This window comes from Chionomys nivalis, chromosome Y (assembly GCF_950005125.1).
Source record: "Chionomys nivalis chromosome Y, mChiNiv1.1, whole genome shotgun sequence".
In the NCBI taxonomy this organism is placed as follows: domain Eukaryota; kingdom Metazoa; phylum Chordata; class Mammalia; order Rodentia; family Cricetidae; genus Chionomys; species Chionomys nivalis.
Genome location: NC_080113.1, coordinates 6103955 through 6128497, shown reverse-complemented (window position 1 = coordinate 6128497; position 24543 = coordinate 6103955). Strand labels below are relative to the sequence as shown.

At 38.7% G+C, this 24543-nt stretch overlaps 1 pseudogene; it reads left to right on the top strand.

Moving 5' to 3' along the window:
• Positions 1 to 23843, top strand: part of LOC130868814 (RAC-beta serine/threonine-protein kinase-like) — a 70033-nt pseudogene extending 46190 nt beyond the window's left edge.
• Positions 23844 to 24543: the final 700 nt, after the last annotated feature.

Below are 24543 nucleotides of genomic sequence, written 5' to 3'. Positions count from 1 at the left end.
AAAATTACATATAACAAAATAGTTATGAAGCAAGAATTACAGCTACAATATTTATATCTATTATCTCTTATCATAACTAAGGAAAACTATAACTATCTATCCATTCTTCAACTCCATCAAAGACTCCAGAAGGATATAATATTACCTAAGTAAACAAGAGATCCAAAACTCTAGAAATGACAGAGACATCTCACTGCCTGGACAGTCACCCAAAGTTCTTTTGTACCGTTGGGGCATCCATCTTCAGCCTTCAGGCCCATAGTATACAGCAGACATTTTCATCAAGCAGGAAATTCCAAAGACAGTTCAGTCACTTTTTGCTGTGTCCTGCAGAATGTCTCGTAGACTCTTTCATGAATCAGGAACCCCAAAAGACCATCTCACCTTTAGGCAAGTTCAGCAGTTCTTTTTCTGCAGGTTCTCACGTTTAGGAAAGTTCAGCAGTTCTTTTTATGCGGGTTCTTTGTGTCCAGTTTATGCAACAGTCTAGGCATGAGCAGTTTCATGCCCAAATGACTATCAAACTCCATAAGGAGCCTCTTCGATGCCCATCATCCTCTTGAAGTAGATTGGTGCTGCCAGGAGCAGACGTGTCTCATTGTCATGAAAAGCCCTAAGTTATTAAAATTTTTTAAATGCCATATTCTGCAGTCTTTGAAAGATATGAAGAATGTCTTTCTAACTGAAATATATATCTCTATATATCTAGAAAATCTAACATGACTACAAGCTTGACTATTGATGATTATCCATTAACCTATATTTCTTAATTATACATTATATTTTTAGATGAACTACACAATCACAATACCTTATTCAAGATCAGAAATACATATACACATAACAAAATTGACCTTATAATCCATACCAATGCAAATTATTTATATCTATATCATATCCCCCTTTAAATGTAAAAGAATATTTATAAACCATATTTGGGAACATGGGCACAGTTTTTTCTCTCCAAACTGCTTCCTGCTGAATGGGGGCATCGTTAATTAGGTCTTTCATGGTATAATCTCTGTGCCAGGGTCATCTCAGTTGGCAGTTGAGTGAAGTAATTTTTTGATGGTTTTCACAGTAACCTTTCAGGAGGGCGTGGTCTATCATACCATATTGGGATAGAAGAAATCCACAGGGTCGCATTCTCTGTGAAAACAAAAGAAGACCCTCTCCAAAGCATCATATCCTTAGTCCCAAATTCTGAAATAATAATACCCTTATATCCATTCTGGTTTAGCTTGGCAGCCCATATAATGAAATGTCTCTCTGCACTTAGCTCCTTTACAGTCAAAAATTTTAAAGAAAACACAATAATATAAAGAATCCAGACTCTCTGTGAATTTTCCATTTTTACATGGCTTATTTTTCTTTATTGCTTTTAATCTACAAATATCTGTACTCTGTCTTTGTAAAGAATTTACCCTTTTTTTTAAATCATTAACTTTATTTCTATATTTGTTTTTTCTCTGTCTCAAGCCTACGTACAGTCACCAACACTGTGGTCTTTTATGTCTGAATCTGTTTTATTGTGAATCTGTAATTTTTTTACTATCCAGGAGCATTTTTAAAATGTTAAGCACTTCTTAAAAACTTAAGTTGCAACATGTACAAGTAATACGGTACCACCTGTGTCCTGCCCAGTCTAAACATTAACTGTGCTGTTATTGTGGTAATTATGGTAGTTCCTGCCTGAGACCAGCACAGTTCAGCATGGCTGAGCTGAGCTGCTCCTGCCTCAGAGCCATTTGGTGACCCTGAGCCACAGCTTGCAATGACTTCCTTTTAGGCACACAGCAAGTCTAGTTGCCATCAAACAAATCGTAGCACTTTATTCCAAATGCTCCATTCAAAGGCTCTTTCTCCCGCAGGAGCCAGACAGAGATTGCAATGGCGGCACAGTGCAGAAAGCCAGCATTTTAAAACAGCCAGTTTTTTCCTGCTGCTGAGTCAGGACAATTTCTTTGCCGCACGCAACACACAAACAGCAAAAAGCTGTCTTAAATTCTCTCTGTGTCCTTTTTAAGCCCTCTCAGGTTTTACGTGGAGTTCATTAGCACGTTGGGTTCTACTCTGTTGTAATATGTGTGGCAGGGCTGCGTCCCCGGCACCCAGCCACCCGCATGGCTAGCTTATGCCCCGAAATAATTACACGGAAACTGTATTCTTTTAAACACTGCTTGGCCCATTAGCTCTAGCCTATTACTGGCTAGCTCTCATATCTAGATTAACCCATTTCTAATATTCTGTGTAGCACCACGATCTGGTGGCTTACCAGGGAGATCTTAACCTGCATCTCTCTGGAATGGGAGAATCATGGCGACTCTTGACTCGGCTTCTTTCTCCCAGCATTCTGTCTGTTTACTCCATCCACCTAAGGGATGGCCTATAAATGGGCCAAGGCAGTTTGTTTATTAAATGAAAGTAACTCCTCCATCAAAATATCAATCTAAACACACTGAACCTGATAGAAGAGAAAATGGGAAGTACCCTACAAGACATGGGCACAGGAAATCGCTTCCTATGTATAACCCCAGCAGCACAGACATTAAGGGCACCATTGAATAAATGGGACCTCCTAAAACTGAGAAGCTTCTGTAAAGCAAAGGACACTGTCACTAAGACAAAAAGGCAGCCTACTGACTGAGAGAAGATCTTTCCACAGGGCAGTGAACCCTGACTGCTCTTGGGGCTGGAGAGGGAGGGGAAGAGGAGTCGGAGGAGAGTGAGAGGGGCGGGAGGAGGGGGAGGGAAATGGGAGGCGGGGAGGAGGCAAAAATTTTTTTTTCAATAAAAAAAAGAAAAAATTACCTCACTTGACTGCTGACTGAGATGAATCTAGCACACAGGTTATATCATGAAAGACCTGAATAACAGTGCCCCATACAGCAGGAAGCAGTTTCGTGAGAAATAACTGCACCCATGTTCCCATATATTGTTTATAAATGTTCTTTTACAGTTAAAGGGGGAGATGATATAGATGTGAATAATTTGCATTGATATGAATTTTTGTTTAATGATATTAATTTAAGGTCAATTTTGTTATATATATATATATTTATATATATATATGTGTGTGTGTATTTCTGATCTTGATTAAGGTATTGTGATTGTGTAGTTCATGTAAAAATGTAATTTATATAAGTTGTTAATAGATAATCATCTATAATAGTCAAATTTGTAGTCATGTTAGTAGATTTTCTAGATGTGCATAGATATATTTTAGGTAGGCATTCTTCATATCTTTTAAAGACTACAGAATATGGCATTAATGTTTTAATAACTTAGGGTTTTTCATAACAATGAGACACATCTGCTCCTGGCAGCACCAGCTACTTCAAGAAGAAAGAAGATGCGCATCGAAATGTTACCTTATGGAGTTTGATAGCCATTTGGGCAAGAAACTGCTCTTGCCTGGTCTATTGTATAAACTGGACACAGAGAACCCGCAGAGAGAGAGGAGTACTTAACTTGCCTATAGGTGAGATGATCTTTTGGGGTTCCTGGTTCATGAAGGAGTCTGCGAGACATTCTGCAGGACACAGCAGATAGTGACTGAACTGCCTTTGAAATTTCCTGCTTCATCGAAATGTCTCTGGATACTATGGACCTGTAGGCTGAAGATGGATGCCCCAACAGTACAGAGGAACTTTGGGTGACTGTCCAGGCAGCAAGATGTCTTTGTGATTTCTAGAGTTTTGTAAGTTGCTTACTTCTCATTTACTTGGGTAATATTATATCCTTCTGGAGTCTTTGATGGAGTTGAAGAATAGATAGATAGTTATAGTTTTACTTAGCTATAATAAAGATAATTAGATGTAAATATTGTAACTGTAATTCTTACTTGATAACTGTTTTGTTATATGTAATTTTGCTATGTTAAAGTTAAAGCCTTCCTTTTTTTGTTTAAAAAATGATGAAGGAAGGTCATTGGTTAAAAAATAAAGAAACTGCTTGGCCCTCATAGGTTAGAACATAGGTGGGTGGAGTAAACAGAACAGGATGCTGGGAGGAAGAGGAAGTGAGCTCAGACTTGATAGCTCTCCTCTCTGGGGCAGATGCGATGAAGCTCCTCTCCAGAGCAGACGCGATGAAGCAAGTCACCAGGTCAGACATGCTGAATCTTTCCCGGTAAGACTGGTGCTACACAGATTAGTAAAAATGGGTTAGGCAAAATATGAGAATTAGCCTGTAAGAGGCTAGAGCTAGTGGGCCAAGCAGTGTTTAAAAGAATACAGTTTGTGTGTTGTTATTTTGGGGCATAAGCTAGCTAGTCGACCAGGAGCTGAGGTGGCAGGAACACAGCCCACAGCTCCCACAACAAGATATGTCTATGAAGATACAAGAAGCTTACAGAACACCAAATGTCTAGATCCCCAAAAATGTTCCCTAGCCACATAATAATCAAAACACTATACACACAGAATAAAGAGTATTAAAAGTTGCAAAGGAAAAGTTAAGTAACATATAAAGACAGACCTACCAGAATTACACCTGACTTCTCATTATAGATAACAAAAGCTAAATGGTTGTAGCCAAGCATTATGTAGACATTACGAGAACACAGAAGCCTGCCGAGACTCCTCTACCCAGAAAAACTTTCAAACATTGTAAAAGGACAAAACAAGGTATACCATGAGAAAACAAGATTTAACCAATACCTAGCCGTTAATCCAGCCCTACACAAAGTACAAGAAGGAAAACTCCAACTCAAGGAAGTTGGTTACATCAACAAAAACACAGACAATTGGTGATCTCACCGCAGCAAATCACAAAGAAGGGGAAAACACACAAATCAACATCACCAATAACAAAAACTAAATTAACAGGAGATAGCAATCACTGGTCTAAACTGTTGTAGGGAGAGGGTTATTTGTCATCCCCCCCCCCCCCCCCGTCCAGTTAGCTTATACCCAAAATGACCACACAGAAACTATATTAATTAAAACACTGCTTGGCCATTAGCTCTACCTTCTTATTGGATAACTCTTACATATTAATTCAACACATTTCTATTAATCTATGTATTGCCACATGGCAGTTGCTTAACAGAGATTCTAACTGGCATCCATCTGAGGCAGAGAATCCATGGTTTATCTGACTCTGCTTTCTTTCTCCAAGAATTCAGTTCTGTGTTCTCTACCTACCTTAGTTATGCCCTATCAGCTAGGCCAAGGCAATTTCTTTATTCATTAACCAATAAAAGTAACACATAAACAAAAGGACCTCCTATACCATTTTGGCTTTTCTGCTTAAACAAAAAGGAAGGCTTTAACTTTAACATAGTAAAACTACATATAACAAAACAGGTATCAAGCAAGAACTACAATTACAATATTTCTATTTACTTTATCTTTTATCATAACTAAGGAAAACTAGAACTTTAAATTGTTCAACTCCATCAAAGTCTCCAGAGGGATATAAATATTACCTAAGTAAACAGGAAGTGCATTGTAAGCAAGTTCCAAAATTCTAGAATTGATAGAAACATCTTGATTCCTGGACAGTCACTCAAAGTTCTTCTGTACTGTTGGGCCATCCTTCATCGGCTTACAGGCCCATAATATCAAACAGACTTTTTCAAAAAGCAAGAGATTTCAAAGACAGTTTGGTCACTTTATTCTGTATCCTGCCTATATAAAGAAGTTGAAAAAATACCACATTAGTGAATTAACCGAACATTTGAAAACTTTATCACAAACAGAAGCAAATCCACCCAAGAATAGACAGCAGTAAATAAATTGAGAGCTGAAATCAACAAAATAGAAACAAAGAAAACAATATAAGGAATCACTAAGACAAAAAATAGGCTCTTCAAGAAAATAAACAAAATAGACAAACTTTTATCCAAACAAACCAAAAGGCTGAGAGAGAATATCCAAATTAAAAAAAAAAACAGAACTGAAAAGGGGGGACATAACAACAGACAGGGAGGAAATACAGAGAATCATCAGGTCATATTTCAAAAGCCTGTATTCCACAATATTGGAAAATTTAAAGTAAATGAACAATTTTCTGAATAAATATCACTTACTAAAATTAAAACAAGAACAGATAAGCTACCTAAACTGACCTATAACTGCTGAAAAACTAGAAACAGTCATCAAAAGTCTCCCAAACAAAAAAATGTTCAAGACAAGAAGGTTTTACTCATAATTCTACAAGATTTTAAAAGAAGAACTAATACCAATACTCCTCAAATTGCTCCACACAATAGAAACTGAAGGAACATTGCCAAACACTTTTTATGAGGCTACAGTTACCTTGATACCCAAACTACATAAAGACATTACTGGTAAAGACCAATGTTCCTCATTAACATTGAAGCAAAAATGTTAAACAAAATAATGGCAAATGGAATCCAAAAACACATCAGAATCAATATCCACCCTGAGAATCTCAGCTTCTTCCCAGAGATACAGAGATGGTTGATCACATGAAAATCTGCCAATTTAGTCCACCATGTAAAAAAAACAGAAAAATAAAAACCACATGATCGTCTCATTCGTTTTTGAAAAGTTCTCCAACAAAATACAACAACAGTTCATAATAAATGTCTTGGGGAGAGTAGGGATACAGGAAACATATCTAACATAACAAAGGCAATATACAGCAAGCCAACAGTCAACATCAATCTAAATGGAGAGAAACTCACAGTGATCCCACTGAAATCAGGAACAAGAAAATGTTGTCCACTCTTTCCATATCTATTCAATACAGTTCTTGAGGTCCTAACTAGAACATTAGGACACCAAGAAGATATCAAAGTGATAAAAAACAAAAAAGAAAGAGTCAAACTCTCACACTTTGCTAATAATATAATTGTTAACATAAGCGACCCCAAAAATTCTACCAATGAACTTTAACAACTCAAAAACATTTTGACTAATGTAACAGGATATAAGATTAACTCAAAAAGATGAGTAGCCCTCCAATACCCAGGTGATAAATGGGCTGAGAAAGAATCACAATAGCTACAAATAACATAAAACATCTCAGATTAACACTACCCAAAGAAGTGGGAGACATGGATGACAAGAACTTTAAATCTTTCAAGAAAGGAATTGAAGAACACACAAGAAATTGGAAAGATCTCCCATACTATTAGGTAGGTAGAATTAACATAGTAAAAATGACAATCATAACAAAAGCAATCTAAAGATTCAATGCAATGCCCATCAAACCCAGCAAATTCTCCACAGACCTCAAAAAAATGATACTCAACTTCAAATGGAAAAGCAAAAAGCTCAGGATAGCCAAAACAATCCTGTGCAATAAAAAAAATTGGAAGAATCACAGTCCCTAACTTTAAACTCTACTACAGAGTTACAGTACTGAAAACAACCAGGTATTGGTGTAAAAAGAGAAAAATAGGACCAATGGAACTGAATCAAAGACCCAGATATTATTCGATACACCTTGGAACAACTGGATTTTAACAAAGCAGCAAAAAAAATCAAATGAAATAAAAACAAAGCATATTTAACAAATGATGCCAGGATAACTGGATATCAACATGTATAAGAATGAACATAGATCCATATCAATCTCGATGCACAAAACTCATGTCCAAAAGGATCAAAGACCTCAACACAAACCAGCTACACTGACCCTCACAGAAGAGAAATTGGGAAGTACATTTGACTGTACTTGTACAGGAGACTACTTCCTAAATATAAATGCAGCAGCACAGACACTGAGAAAAGCAATTAATAAATGAAACCTCCTGGAAAAGAAAAACTTCTGTAAAGCAAATAACATGGTTAACAAGACAAAACAAAAGCCTACAGAATGGGAAAAGATCTTCACTAAACTCACATCAGACAGAGGTTTGATCTCCAAAGTAAACAAAGAACTCAAGAAATTGGTCACCAAAAGAACACACAATCCAATTTAACAAATGGAGTACAGACCTAAACAGATAACTCTCAACAGAGGAATCTAAAATGGCTGAAAGACACTTAAGGAAATGTTCAGCATCCTTAGTCATCAGAGAAATGCAAATTAAAACAACTTGAGATTTACATCTTATACTGTAAGAATGTCCAAGACCAAAAACACTAATGACAACTTATGCTGGAAAGGTTGTGAGGCAAAGGGACCACTCCTGCATTGTTGTTGAGAATTCAAGCTGCTACAGCCACTTTGGATGTCAGTATGGCAATTTCTCAGAAAATTAGAAACAACCTTTCTCAAGGCCCAGCAATAGCACTTATGGGTATAAATCCAAAGGAAGCTCAATCATGTATGTCATGTGCTCAATCAACTATGTTTCTAATGGCATTGTTTGTCATAGCCAGAACCTGGAAAAAACATAAATGCACCTTGATAGAAGAATGGATACGGAAAATGTAGTACATTTACACAGTGGAGTACTACACAGCAGAAAAAAATTGCAGGCAAATAGATGGTGCTAGAAAACACCATTTTGATTGAGGTAACCCTTACACAGAAAGACTATTATTATATGGACTCAATCATAAGTGGTTTTTAAACGTAGAGCGAAGAAAAACAGCCAACAAATCACAATACCAGAGAACCTAGACAACAATGAGGACACTAAGAGAGACTCACATAGATCTAATCTATATGGGAAGTAGAAAAAGACAAGATCTTCTGAGTAAATTGGGAGCATGGGGACCTTGGGAGAGGGGAAAGCAGAGAAAAATGTAGAGCTTAATAAAAATAAAAAAAAATGTACAAAAGAAAGAGTTGAAAATGTGGAAAATCATACTTCAATGGTTTACATGGAAAATCATCCCTGTAGACTCAGGTATTTGAACACTCAGTCCCCAACTGGTGGTGAGTTTCAGGTTATAGAACCTCCAGGAGATACATCTTTGCTGGACATGACAAGCTTTGAGAATGTAAATATTTACCCAGATTGTGATCTCTCTGCTTCCTGTTTGTGGATGTAAATGGAACTAATCAGAGCCCTGCTCATACCACATGTCTTCTCTTTTATGATAGATTATCGACTCAGTCCCTCTGAAACAGCAAGCTAAAATAAGCTTGTTTTTCCTGGAATTGATTTCTGACAGGGTAATTATAACAACAACAGAAAATAATAACAACTGTACTGGGTGCAGGTTAGATTCTGTGAATGCAGTCATGTTGCATTTTATATAGGACTGATACTCAAACTTTAGGCTAATGTAACTAGTAAAACTACTCCAAGGTGGTGGTTCACGATAAGATCTGACACTGCTATTGTTTCAGAACTGGGTTCACCTATGGATTTGTGATTAATACAGCTGAGATTCTGCAAGATCACAGGAGCTGCAACAGGAAATACCTACCCCTAGCTGAAGAAAATTCATCCTGCCCCAGCCACCCCACAGTTATTCATGAACATCATGATGTGTGACTTTGCTGGTTTACCATTGTCATTAAGAAGACTTCCATGTTTAATCTCCAGAAGAGATTGAAGTGTGGATGTGGGCTATCCAGATGGTGGCCAACAGCTTAAAGTAGTGGGACCCAGGTGAGGATCCTATAGCGTACAAGTATGGCTCCTCTAATGACTGACTCTTCCACATCTGAGATGATGGTAGTGGTTGTCAACAAGGAATAGGCCAAAGTGACCATGAAAGACCTCTATTATCCCAAACTCCTAGGTAAGGACACCTTTGGTAAAGTCATCTTAGTGCAGGAGAAGGTCACTGGCTGCTATTATGCCATGGAGATCCTGAGGAAGAAAGTTATTATTGCCAATGATGACATCGCCCACACACTCACTGAGAGCTGGTCCTGCAGAACACCTTGCATCCCTTCCTTACCACCCTGAAGTATGCCTTCCAGACTCATGACCATCTGTCCTTAATGATGAAATTTCAATATACAAGACAACACTTTTTGCATATTGTGAATCAGTAACTATATTGAGAGGTTTTAAAAATCCCTTAGTACCATAAGAATATAATTATGAAATATAATAGCATATTATTCGGCTTTCTGGACAGAATTATAAGGGCTTTGTTTCACCTTAGTTAATTCTAATGATTTGTAACCGCCTTTCTGATTTATATGCATCAGTATAAAATGTATGGGCTCCAGTGTTTGGTGCATCATGTATAGTTTGGGGAAAAATCCAAGAATTTCTCTTTATAATGTTAAGTCAATTAATTTTGGGATAATTTCTATTAATTTTTCCCAAAATAAATTTAACATAAGCCCTTCCCTAATATTTTTATTTTTTTAATTTATCTATTTTTTATTGAAAATTTCCACCTCCTTCCCTCCTCCCACTTCCCTCCCCTCCCCCCTTTCCCTTTCCCCCTTCCTCTTCAGTCCAAGGAGCAGTCAGGGTTCCCTACCCTATAGGAAGCCCAAGGTCCTCCCTGTTTTCTCCAGGGCAAGGAAGGTGAGCATCCAAACAGACCAGGCTCCCACAAAGCCCATCCATGCAGTAGAATCAAAAACACAGCACCATTGTCCTTGGCTTCTCCATCAGCCTCCACCATCAGCCACATTCAGACTGTCTGGTTTGATCACATGCCATCAGTTCCAGTCCAACTGGCCTTGATGATCTTCCATTAGATCAGTCCCGCCGTTTTGTTAGGTGGATACACCCCTCGCCATCCTGACTTCATTTCTCATGTTCTCCCTTCTTCTGCTCTTCATATGGACCTTGGGAGCTCAGTCCAGTGCTCCAGTCCAGTTCTCCATAACATTTTTATTTCTTTAGCAGTAAAAGGCATTATAATCTCTGCTGAGTTTATTCCTGTTAATTGATGAAGTCTCAATTTACATTTTTAAATTAATTTAGAGACTTTCTCCATATAAGTTTTTAATTTTTACCTTTGTTTATATGGGGAAAGACCCATTTTAAGATAATATCATCCCTCTGCATTAAAATTCCTGTAGGAGAGATTCTGCAATGCAACATGACTAGAATACAATTAAGATTTGGATTTATCCTATTCATATGTGCTTCTATAATTTCTTCTCAGTAATCATCAATTCCTTTTCTGCTTCAGCTGATAATTCTTTGGAACTATTCAAGTCTTTATTACCATCTAAAATTTTGTTTAAATGATTTATTAGATCAGGTGTTATCCCAAGAGCTGTTCATAGACTAGAAATGTCTCCTAATAATTTCTGAATGTTATTAAGAGTCCACAACTCGTCTCCCTTTATTTGTGCTTTTTGTGTTCTAATTTTCTGTAAAACTATTCTGTAACCTAGATAATTAAGGGAATCTCCTCTTTGAATCGTTTCAGCAGCAATTTGTAATCCCCACTTAGGCAAGACTTTTTTTTTTTTACTTCTTCAATCATCCTTTCTAAAGTCTCTGTATGAGCATGAACAAGGAACTCAGGACCGCGAGGGGTGCACCCACATACTGAGACAATGGAGATGTTCTATCAGGAACTCACCAAGGCCAGCTGGCCTGGGTCTGAAAAAGCATGGGATAAAACCGGACTTGCTAAACATAATAGACAATGAGGTCTACTGAGAACTCAAGAACAATGGCAATGGGTTTTTGATCCTACTGCACGTACTGGCTTTGTGGGAGCCTAGGCAGTTTGGATGCTCACCTTACTAGACCTGGATGGAGCTGGGTGGTCCTTGGACTTCCCACAGGGCAGGGAACCCAGATTACTCTTAGGGATGATGAGGGAGGGGGACTTGATGGGGGAGGGGGAGGGAAATGGGAGGTGGTGGCCAGGAGAAGGCAGAAATCTTTAATAAATAAATAAATAAAAATAAAAAAATAAAGTTTCTGTATTTGAATTAAATAACAAAATATCATCCGTGTAATGGTAGATTATAGATTTAGGAAATTACTTACATATTATTTCCAATGGCTGGCTGACAAAGTATTGCCACAGGGTGGGGCTATTGAGCATTCCCCTGGGAGGATTCTTCCCTGATATCTCCTAGTAGGCTCAGAATTATTATAAGTAGGCACTGTGAAGGCAAACTTTTTTTTATACTTTTCTTGAAAAGGTATAGTGAAGAAACAAACTTTTAAATCTATAACTATGAGAGGCCATACCTTTGATAACAGAGAAGGCATAGAAATTCCAGATTATAGAGGGACCATAGGTTTAATAACCTTGTTCATCACCCTAAGATCTGTCACCAGCCTCCATTTTTCAGATTTATTTTTAACATCAAATACATTAGAATTCAAAAGGCTGGTAGATTCTTCTATATTTTGAGCATCTTGTTGCTCTTGTACCAGCTGTTCTAAAGCCTGTAACTTTGCCTCAGTTGGAGGCCACTACTTAGCCCATATTGGTTTCTTGGTTAACCATTTTAAAGGTAGTGCTATTGGTACCTCTAAAGGTATATCAATTTCTTTGTGTTCTTGAACAGCCTGAATGGCTGGTATTCATAATTTATAATATCATCTAATAGTTTCCTCAGAAACATAATTTTGGGGGGCTGCAGGAATTTTTATTTGAATATTCCATTACTTAAATAGGTCATGACCTCACAAGTTCACTGCAATATTGGCTATATCTGGCCTTAGTCTTCCTATTTGCCCTTCTGGCTCTATGCATTCAACCCATCTCATGCTTTGTTTTACCCAAGATAGGGTTCCAATTCCCAGGAACTGAACATTTACTCTTGAAGAGGCCAATTTGGATGCCAATATTCTGGTACTTACTTCCATTCCTGTGTCTAAAAAGCCTTTAATAAAAATGCTATTTATCCATTCTCTTAGCTTTGGTCTTTGATTATTTGTAGAAGTCTGCCAGAATGTACATCTCATCTGTCCTACTGGGGTTTTTGACTTATCCTCCATATTTAACCCATCATTAAGACCAGTATTGCTTATTATAGCTGGCTTTGGAGTTTTAAATTTTCCTGTGGAGACATGTTCTCCACAGCAACTGGGAATGACTGGACTACATTTGTCATGACGGCCTGTGAGAGGCCCCCTATGACATTTCCTGATGGTATCAGGTTGCCTTGTCTATCTTTTATTGACCTACATTTATTGGTCCAATGTTGGCCTTTGCCATATCTCCTACATATACCTGAAGGCAGAGTCCTCCTATTTCTGCCATTCCCAGTGGAGACATTATTCATAGAAATCCATTATCTACAATACCTTCTTGTTGTCCCATTCAACCACAATTAAAGCATTTGGCATTTTGATGTTTTCTCTTACCATTGGAAATTGCTTCTCCTACTCATGCCTCAGTACCATAGTCAAGTGTCCTGGTATTTACTGTAGGCAAGACCAATTAATCCATGGGTGCTGATCTAATTTCTAAAGGATCTTTTTGTACTCTATGTTGGCATTTTCAAAAGCCAAAGACTCAATTATTATATGCCTAGATTCTGTGTCAGTTACTCCTATTTGGACAGCCAAAGTTAGTCTTTGCAAAAAGTCACTAAAAGTTTCTTTTTGAACATGTTTAACCATAAGATATTATTTTACTCTCTTTTCTAGTTCCTGGATCTTGTCCCAAGCCTTTAAAGCTGCTTTATGGAAAGGTGTGATCATGATAAAAAGCTTGATACTGAGGAACAAAGTCCTTCACATAGAATTTGATCTAGGGAAATCTCAAATCCTTTTACTTTCTCTTGTTGCTCAAAAATTCTCACTCCCACCTGGGTGGTGGTGGTGTACGCCTTTAATCCCAGCACTTGGGAGGTAGAGGCAGGTGGATCTCTGTGAGTTCGAGACCAGCCTGGTCTACAAGAGCTAGTTCCAGGACAGACTCCAAAACCACAGAGAAACCCTGTCTCGAAAAAGCAAAAAAAAAAAAAAAAAAAAAAAAAATTCTCACTCCCTCTTTAACGAAGTACCTCCAATGTAATTGTGGTCCATTTTAAAGCCTGGGATTAACTGAACCCAATATTGAAGCATTGCTTTGCTATTGAAAGCTTAGATTTTGACCATTTCCCTTACAAGGGGCAAATGTAGTCCATAAGCTACAATTGATTGTTTAATTTCCTTTAGATCAATCATATGTATGGGCTCCCATGTATATTCATTGACAACTTTTGGTTACTTGGGGCAAGATAATTGTTTAGTTATTAATATTGGAAAGGCAGGCAGAACTCTGGGGAAGCTATCTTGGAGATTTTTATGTACTGAAGAGGTTAAATTTTGCCTTTTTGCCTTTTGTTCCTGGTCATTAAGTTTGATAATTTCTACAAATTTTTCAAATCTGTTTACCATTGCCTTTTGTGATATCTGGATTTCCTGTCCAGTGATATACTCTAATGCCCTCATTGAGTATTTCAAGGTATAAAGTCTGTCCAGTAGAGATAATGTCTCATCTTTTGACATAATCTTTATAGCATGCATATTACCTTCCTGGAGAGACATTATATTAGTAAATCTGTCATACACTTTTGACAGAGTCCAGTTAACATATTAAATAGTGTTAATTCTCTCAAATAATGTTTCAGCACCCACTGTCATCAGCTGTTTCCTTCTCTAGAGTGCTTAAATTTAGTTTAAATAAATTACTATCAGTCTGTACCATTTCCAAAAAAACTCAGTTGATGAAATTTTACTCCTGAAATTGTTTGTATCCTCGATCAGATTCCCAACCTCTTTTCCAAGAAGTTAGCCATCTGTAGCATTTGTAAAATTACGTCAGTTGACTGAGTTTTGTTAAATTGTTTGTATCCATCAAAAAATTCTAAGAAAACACAATAATATACATACTAGACTCTGTGTACTCACCATATATGCATGGTTTATTTTTCTTTACTCCTATAAATATATAACTGTCTGTGCTCTGACTCTTTAAAGACTTTACTAATTTATTTCTTCCCTGGCCCAGGGGTGGTTCAGTAGTTGACTGTTCAGTTTCCATGAGTTTGTAGGCTTTCTGGGTGTAGAATTGTTGAATTTTAACTTTATTCCATGGTGATCCGATAGTACACAGGTAGTTACTACAATTTCTTTGTATCTATGGATGTTTGCTTTGTTACTGAGAATGTGATCAATTTTTTAGAAGGTTCCATGAGATGCTGAGAATAAGGTATATTCTTTCCTATTTGGGTTCAATTTTTTATATCTGTTAGTTCTCTTATATTTCTGTTAGATTTCTATCTGATTGACCTGTCCATTGGTGAAAGAGGAGTTTTGAAGTCTCCTACTATTAGTGTGTAGAGTTTGATGTGTGCTTTGAGTTCCAGTAATGTTTCTTTTATGTATGTGGGTGCTTATATATTAGGGGCATAGATAATCAGGCTAGAGACTTCCTCCTGATGAATTGTTCCCGTTATGAGTATAAAGTGTCCATCTCCATCTCTTCTGATTGATTTAGTTTGAAGTCAATTTTGTTAGATATTAGTATAGCCACAATCACTTGTTTCCCAACATTAACTCGAGGTAATATCTGTCTTTGAGGTTGAGGTGTGTTTCTTGTAAATAATAGAAATCTGGAGCCTGTTTTTGTATTCATTCTTTTAGCCTGTACCTTTTTATAGGTGATTTGAGTCCATTGATATTAATGATATTAATGTCCAGTGGTTGTTAACTCTGGTTATTTTTTGGTAGTGGAGTTCATGAGTTTCCCTTCTTTGAGTTGTGCTGGTAGAGTGTTGTTAGATATCTGCAGTATTACGGGTGTTGTTGGCTTATTGGGTTGTGATTTTCCTTCTATTACTTTCTGAAGGGATGGATTTGTGGCTATGTATTGTTTAAATTTGTTTTCTCCATTAATGGTGAAAGAAAGCTTGGCTGGGTATAGTTTTCTGGGCTTGCATTCATCTCTTTTTTTTTCTGCAGTACATCTATCCAAGACCTTCTGGCTTTCATGGTTTCCATAGAGAAGTTAGATTTAATTCTGATTGGTTTACCTTTCTAAGTTATTTGACCTTTTTCTTTGCAGCTCTTAATATTCTTTCTTTATTCTGTAGGTTTCATGTTTTGATTATTATATGGCGAGGGGATTTTTTTGATCCAGTCTCTTTGGTGTTCTGGATACTTCTTGTACATTCGTAAAAATATCCTTCTTTAAGTTGGAAAAGTTTTCTTCTATAATTTTGTTGAATATATTTTCTGGGCCTTTGAGCTGTAATTCTTCTCCTTCTACTCCTCTTATTCTTAGGTTTGATATTTTTATGTTGTCCCAGATTTCCTGGATGTTTTGTCATGAGAATTTGTTGGATTTGCTGTTTTCTTTGATCAGTACATTTATTTCCTCTATCGTGTTTACAGCATCTGAGATTCTTACTTCTATATCTTATATTCTGTTGGTTATAGTTGCCTCTGTAGTTTCTGTTCATTTACCCAGATTTTCCATATCCTGACATCTCTTGGTGTGTGTTTTCCTCATTGCCTCCATTTCAGTTTTCAAGTCTTGGACAGTTTCCATTACCTGTTTGATTGCTTTTTTCTTGTTTTTCTTGGGTATCTCTGAGGGATTTATTTATTTCTTCTAACATTTTGTTATTCTCATCCATTTCTTTAAAGAAGTTTTTCACATCCTGTTTAATGGTCTCTAACACTTTCATAATGTTATGTTTAAAGTCTATCCCTTCTACTTCTTCAGGATTAGGGTATTCAAGTCTTCCTGTTGTATGTTCATTTGATTCTAGTGTTATCATGTTGCTTTTCAGGTTGTTGGAGGAATTCTTACATTGGCACCTGTCCATCTCTTCCTTCAAATGCTGTTAGGAGAGTCTTGGCCACTTGATCTGAACGTTGCTGTGGCTGTTTTCTTGAAGGATTTTCTTGGTCTGCCCTCTCTTAGGTCCCCTCAGCACTGGAGTTGTCTCTCAGATCCTCTCCACCCTAAAGAAGGCTGTGGTGGTGGATCTAAAAACTCCACAGATGGAAAGAAGTGCTTGGTGGGAAAGCTGTGATAGGATATGTAGGGAAAAGCAGTAAACTGGGAGAAGCCCCACTGAATGGTCAGAAAGTTTAGGGGATTGGAGAGTGCCTCTGTTTTGTTCCTGGGGCCTCTAGCCAACTGGTTGGGCACACACTTATCTTTCTTAATGGATCTTCTGGTACAGGACCAGGACCACTTGCTGGCCAGGGACCTCTCAGACAAAAGGGTGCACTTGCTAGGAGCAGGCTCAGTGGAACAAAGGAACTCCTGCAGCAAAACAATCACCACTTTGTCCCCAGACCCTCAGCACTGAAACAGGCTGAATTGGGGAATCCTATGACCAAGCAGATGGAAAAGGGATGCTTGGGGGCAAGATGGGATGGAATAAGCAGAGAAAGGCAGTAGCTGGGGAAATGTCCCACTAAATGGCCAGAAAGTTTAGGGAGTTGGATGATGCCTGTGCTCCCTTCCCGCAGCATCTGGCTGACTGGGTGTGCATACACATGCCCCTCTGTATGGATCTTCTATAGAACATTCCACCCAAATAGGAAAGAATATACCTTCTTCTCAGCATCTTATGGAACCCTTTCAAAAATTTATCACATTCTCAGTAACAAAGAAAACATCCACAGATACAAAAAAATATTAGTAACTACCAGTGTCTTATCAGATCACCATGGAATAAAGTTAGAATTTAAAAATTCTACTCCCAGAAAGCCTACAAGCTTATGGAAATTGAACAGTCAATTACTGAACTATAACTGGTTCAGGGAAGAAATAAAGAAAGAAATTAAAGTCTTTCATGAATTCAATGAATATAAAGATCCAACATACACAAACCTATAGGACACTATGAAAGCAGTGCTAAGAGGAAAGTTCATAGCACTAAGTGCACACATAAAGAAAATGGAGAAAGCATTATAGACTTAACAGCACACCTGAAAACTCTAGAAAAGAAAGAATCAGACTCACCCAGGAGGAGTAGAAGACTGAAAATAGTCAAATTGAGGCCTGAAATCAACAAAATAGAAACACAGAAAATAATCCAAAGAATCAATGAAACAAAGATCTGGTTCTATAGCGGACAATGAGGACTACTGAAAACTCAAGAACAATGGCAATGGGTTTTTGATCCTACTGCACGTACTGGCTAGTGGGAGTCTAGTCAGTTTGGATGCTCACCTTACTAGACCTGGATGGAGGTTGGTGGTCCTTGGACTTCCCACGGGGCAGAGAACCCTGATTGCTCTTAGGGCTGATGAGGGAGGGGGACTTGTTCGGGGGAGGGGGAGGGAAATGGGAGGTGGTGGCAGGGAGGAGGCAGAAATCTTAAATAAATAAATAAATAAATAAATTTAAAAAAAGATCTGGTTCTTTGAGAAAATCAACAAGATTGACAAACCCCTATCCAAACTAATCAAAAGGCAGAGAGAGAATACACAAATTAACAATATCAGAACTGAAAAGGAGAGCATAACAACAGACACTGAGGGAATTCAGAGAATTGTTAGGTCTTACTAGAAAAGCTTATATGTCACAAAGTTGGAAAATGTAAAAGAAATGGACTTGTTTTTAGATTAATACCATATATCGAAATTGAATCAAGACCAGGTAAACAATTTAAATACACCTTTAAGTCATGAGGAAATAGAAGATGTCATAAAAATCCTCACAACCAAAAAAAGTGAGGACCAGAAGGTTTTATTGCAGAATTTTACCAGAACTTCCGAGAAGAGCTGATACCAATACTCCTTAATGTTTTTCACAAAATAGAAACAGAAGAGTCATTGCCAAACTCCCTTGTGAAGCTACAGTTACCATGATTCCAAAAACACAAAGACTCAACCAAGATAAAGAATGACAGACCAATCTTGCTAATGAACATAGATGCAAAAATTCTCAATAAAATACTGGCAAACAGAATCCAAGGACACATCAAAAAATTATCCATTACAATCAAGTAGGCTTCATCCAAGAAATGCAGGGCTGCTTCAACATATGAAAATGGAAAATGTTATCCATCATATAAATAAACTGAAAGAAAATTCCATATGATCACTTCATTAGATGCTGAAAAAGCATGACAAAATTCATCACCACTTTATGATAAAGATCTTAGAGAGGTTGGAGATACAAGGGTCATATCTAAATATAAAAAAGCAATATACAGCAAGAAAACAACTAATATCAAATTAAATGGAGAGAAACTCAAAGCCATTCCACTAAAATCAGGAACACAACAAGGCTGTCCACTCTCATCATATCACTTCAACATAGTGCTTGAAGTTCTAGCAATAGTAATAAGACAACATAAGGGGATTTGAATTGAAAAGGAAGAAGTCAAACTTTTGTTATTGGCAGACAATATGATTGTGTACATCAGTGACCCCAGAAGCTCTACCAAAGAAATCCTACACCTAATAAATACCTACAGTGATGTGGCAGGTTACAAGATCAATTTAAAAAAATCAGTAGCCCTCCTATACACAAAGGATAGAGAGGCAGAGAGGAAAATCAGAGAAACTTTAACTTTCATGATAGCCACAAATAGCATAAAGTATCTTGGGGTAACTCTAAGGAAGGAAGTGAAAGATCTATTTGACAAGAACCTTAAAGCTTTGAAGAAATAAATTGAAGAGGACACCAGAAAATGGATGGATCTCCCAAACTCTTGGATGGGGAGGATAAACACAGTAAAAATGGCAATTCTACCAAAGGCAATCTATAGGTTTGTAACACCCGATTCTGTGTTACACCCTCGGTACAGGTCACGCGCCACTGTACCTTGTGAGTCGGGCAAGGGCCTGGAGGTTGAACACACAAAGAGACCAGGGTCATTTGAAAGGAGATCAGTCGAGTGCCCTTTATTCAGACTTGGGGAAGTCCTTAAGTATATAACTGCTGCATAAGGACCTCAACCCAGGCAGGTGGAAAATTACCAAACCAACAAAGGAGTCAATGCCTAATTGACTAATCACCAGGCGGGGCAGGAAGAGCACAGTAACAAGCAGGATACTTAGTTAGCTGACCAGAAACTGTCCTTGAGATGCACCCAGAAACACAGGCAGACCCGGGCCCTATGTAGATTCAATGCAATACCAATCAAAATCCCAACAAAATTCTTCACAGACCTTGAGAGAACAATAATCAAGCTTATATGGAAAAACAAAAAAAACCCAGGATATCCAAAACAATCCTATACAATAAAGGAACTTCCAGAGACATTACCATCCTAGACTTCAAACTCAATTACAGAGCTACAGTAATAAAAAGAGCTTGGTAGTGTCATAAAAACAGAGACGTCAACCAATGGAATTGAAATGAAGACATAGATATTAACCCACAAACCTATGAAAACTTGATTTTCGATAAAGGATCTAAAATTATACAATAAAGGAAAGCATCTTTAACAAATGGTGCTGGCATAACTGGATGACAACCTATAGAAGAATGAAAATAGATCCATATCTATCACCATGCACAAAACTCAATTCCAAATGGATTAAAGACCTCGATATAAATCCACACACACTGAACCTGATAGAAGAGAAAGTGGGAAGTAGACTGCAACACATGGGCACAGGAGATCACTTCCTATGTAGAACCCCAGTAGTACAGACATTAAGGGCAGCATAGAATAAATGGGACCTCTTGAAACTGAGAAGCTTCTGTAAAGCAAAGGACACTGTCATTAAGACAAAAAGACATCCTACTGACTGGGAGAAGATCTTCACCAACCCCACATCAGACAAAGGTCTAATCTCCAAATTATATAAAGAACTCAAGAAACTAGACTTTAAAATTCTAATTAACCCAATTTAATAATGGGGTACTGAACTTAACAGAGAATTCTCAATAGAAGTTCAAATATCCAAAGGACACTTAAGATCATGTTCAATTTCCTTAGCAATCAGGGAAATGCAAAATCAAAGCAAATTATCTTTCACCTGTCAGAATGGCTAAGATTGAAAAACACCAATGATAACCTATGCTGGAGAAGATGTGGAGTAATGGGAACACTCATCCATTGCTGGTGGGAATGCAATCTTGTGCAACCACTTTAAATGTCAATGTGGTGGTTTCTCGGGAAATTGTTAATTAACCTACCTCAGAATTCAGCAATACCACTCTTGGGAATATTCCCAAGAGACGCCCAATCTGACTACAAAAGCATTTGTTTGACTATGTTCATAGCAGCATTATTTGTAACAGCAAGAATTCGAAACAACCTAAATGCCCATCAATGGAAGGATGGATAAAGAAAGTGTGGAATATATACACATTAGAGTACTACTCAGTGGCAATAAATAATGATATCTTAAATTTTGCATGCAAATGGATGGAAATAGGAAACCCTATCCTGAGTGAGATAACCCAGACCCCAAAAGATGAATATGGTATATTCTCACTCATTAGTGGACAAAGGACATTAAGCCTACAGTTTGCAAGCCTAGAGAAGCTAATTAACAAGATGAAACCAATATATATATATGAAAATTGGAATCAAACAAGGTTGCCAGGCAAAAGTTGGGAGCATGTGGAGGTAGTGGAGGGTAGACTTGGGAAAAGGGAGAGGGAGAGAGAGAAGGGAAAGACTAGGGAGAGCTTGGGGGCTTGGGAGGGTGAAGATAGAGGAAGCTCGATATAGGAGCAGGGGAGAAGATACCTACATTAAGAGAGCCATTTTAGGGTTGACAAGAGACTTGGCTCTAGAGCGGGATACCAGGTGTCCATGGGGATGTCCTCCAGACAGGTCCTTGGACAGTAGAGTAGAGGGTGCCTGAACTGTCCTTGCCCCACTATCACACTGATGATTACTGGGATATCATCATAGAATCTTTGTCTGGCAACAGATGGAAATAGAGACAGAGACCCACATCAGAGCAATGGACTGAGTTCCCAAGGACTAGTTGAAGAACAGAAGGAGGAAGACGATGAGCAAAGAAGTCAGGACCGCAAGGGGTTGGTCCACCCATTGAGACAGTGGGACTGATCTAATGGAAGCTCACCAAATCCAGCTGGACTGGGACTGATTGAGCATGTGATCAAATTGGACTCTCTGAATGTGGCTGTCAATGGGCAGACTGAGAATCATCAATAATGTCACTGGGACCTTTTTCTACTGCATGTACTGGCATTTTAGGACCCTAGTCAGTTTGGATGCACACCTTCCTAGGCCTGGATGGAGGGGGAGGGCCTTGGCCTTCCTACAGGGCAGGGTACCCTGCCCTCTTTTAAGAAGGGAGGGGGCAAGTGGGGGAACAGGAGTGGAATGGGAGGAAGGGAGGAAGTGTAAATTTTTGAATCAAAAAATAAAACACTTTAAATTTATTTTCAGCATTAATTTTATTTTATGACTCTCTGTATTCTTTTTCTTCTCTCCCAAGCCTATATGCACTTACTCAACATTGTGACCCATTTAGGTGTCTTTTATGTTTGAATCTGTCCTACTGTGAATCTGTAATTCTTTACTGTCCAGGAGCAATTCTTAAAATGCTAAGCACTTCTTTCAAAATTCAATTGCACTATTAGCAGGAGTAATATGGTACCACCTGTTTGCCTGCCCAGCTTAAAACTTAAGCTGCACTATGAGTATGATAAATAAAGTAGTTCCAGTTAAATCTGCACACTCCAGCATGGCAGAGCTGCTTGTGCCTCTGAATTACATGTACTCCCCCACTATTATGCACACAGTGAGTTCATATTTCCATCAAGAAAGTCACAGCACTCTGCTCACAAACCCAATTTAAATGCTTTGTAGCCAGACCTCCTGAAAGAGCCAGAGGTCGTGCTGGTAGCATAGCCCAGAAAGCCTGCATTTCAAAATCGCCTGGCTTTTTTTCCTGCTGCTGTTGCTGAGTCAGGAAAAATCTCTCTCAAAGAAGCTGTGACATGTCGCCAGCAAAAAGCTGTGTTAAACTCTGTATTTTTGTGTCTAGAATTTTTCAAGCATTCTCAGGTTTTGCATGGATATAGTCGACCACAATGGAGCATCAATTGTACAAGGAGGGCCAGCTTGTTCATCCCAGCTGCCTGGCTGGCTTAGCCCCAAAATAACCACACAGACACTTTATTAAGTAAATCACTCCTTGGCCCATTAGCTCTAACTTCTTAATGGCTAACTCTTACATATTAGTTTAGCCCATTTCTATTAATCTGTATATCACCATGAGTTTGTGGCCTACCAAACAATTGTCAGAACATCTATCTCTGATAGGACCATGGTGTCTCTCTGACTCTGTTTTCTTCCCCCCAGAATTCAATCCTGTCTTCACCACCTACCTAAGTTCTGCCCTGTCAGGCCAAGGTAGTTTCTTTATTCATTAACCAATACAAGCAGCACACAGAGGGGATTCCCATATGAGTGAACTATTCTTCCATCTTCACAGAGTAACAGTCTCAATATTATGGTGTAAAGATCCTGTCATCTCTTGAGTATTTAAACTCCAAGAATGTGGTATACTCTGACATCAGGCTGGAAAATCTTATTCTGGAAAAAGGTTGGGCACATCAAGATCACTGACTTTGACTTGTGCAGTGATGGGGCCACCATGAAAACTTTCTGTGGTACCCCAAGTTCCTGGCACTTGAGGAGCAGGAAGACAATGACTACAGTTGTGCAGTGAACTGAAGGGGCTGGGGTGCAGTCATGGAAGGGCCCCTGCCCTTTACATGTGTGGCCACCTGCCCTTTACAACCAGGATCTTGAGCATCTCATTGAGGCTATTTTCATGGAAGAGATCTACTTCCCAGAAATGCTTGGATAGAGGCCAAGTCCTTGTTGGCTGGACTGAAGAAGGACCCTAAGCAGAGGCTTGGTGGAGGTCTCAGTGATGTAAAGGAGGTCATGAAGCACAGCTTCCTCCTCAGCATCAACTGGCAGGATGTGGTACAGAGAAAGCTCCTGCCAGCTTTTAAATCTCATGTCATGTCCGAAGTGGACACAAGGTACTTTGATGATGAGGTCACCACCGAGTTAATCACATTCACACTCCTGGAACGCTATGACAGCCTGGGCTTGCTAGAACTGGAGCAGCAGATGAATTTCAGCAGTTCTCCTACTCCACCAGCATCAGAGATTGAGCAGCCCTCTGGCACCACAGGACTGAAGTGTGGCTGCCGTGCACTGCCTGGGTGTCTTTTAGAGAAAAAATTCTTTTGCCTTTTGGTTTGTGTTCCCTTCCATGTCCCCCTCACTTCCATATCTAGTTTCTTCTTCGGCTCTTGCCCAGCCTTAGCGATCCTGGCAGCCCTCTCTTCAGACTCCCCATTGTTCCCAGATGGGAGGATGGAGGAAATTTATATCACCACCGCCTCCAAGTGGGTAATGTGGGGAGCCATGTGGTCACCTGGGTTTGGAGGCAAGCCAGGGAAAGCCACATCTGGATGAAATCTGCCCCCTCGAGCACCAGAGTCCTTGTATGCTGTAATCTGGGCAACAAACCTACCTGCCACCACCTCACCTGGGGCAGATAAACAATAATGTCCAGGGACAGACATTGTACTATACAAATATGAGGAGTAAGGAAAAGCCTTCCCAGCCTTCCTGTCCACAGCTGCATATCTTACCAGGGATCCCCTCTAGCCAGCCCTGTGTCCCGCTGGGTCCCAGCCAGTTTGGATGACTCATTTTCTGCTAGGGTCAGAGGGAAGCCAACCTTGAGTGTTACACTTTTCACAACAACACAGTAATAAGCCCCTAATACTTGACTGCAGTCTGAAAGGGGAGAGAGATGGGGATAGATGTCTCTGGTTACATTGGGATGGGTGCCACCTCATCCAG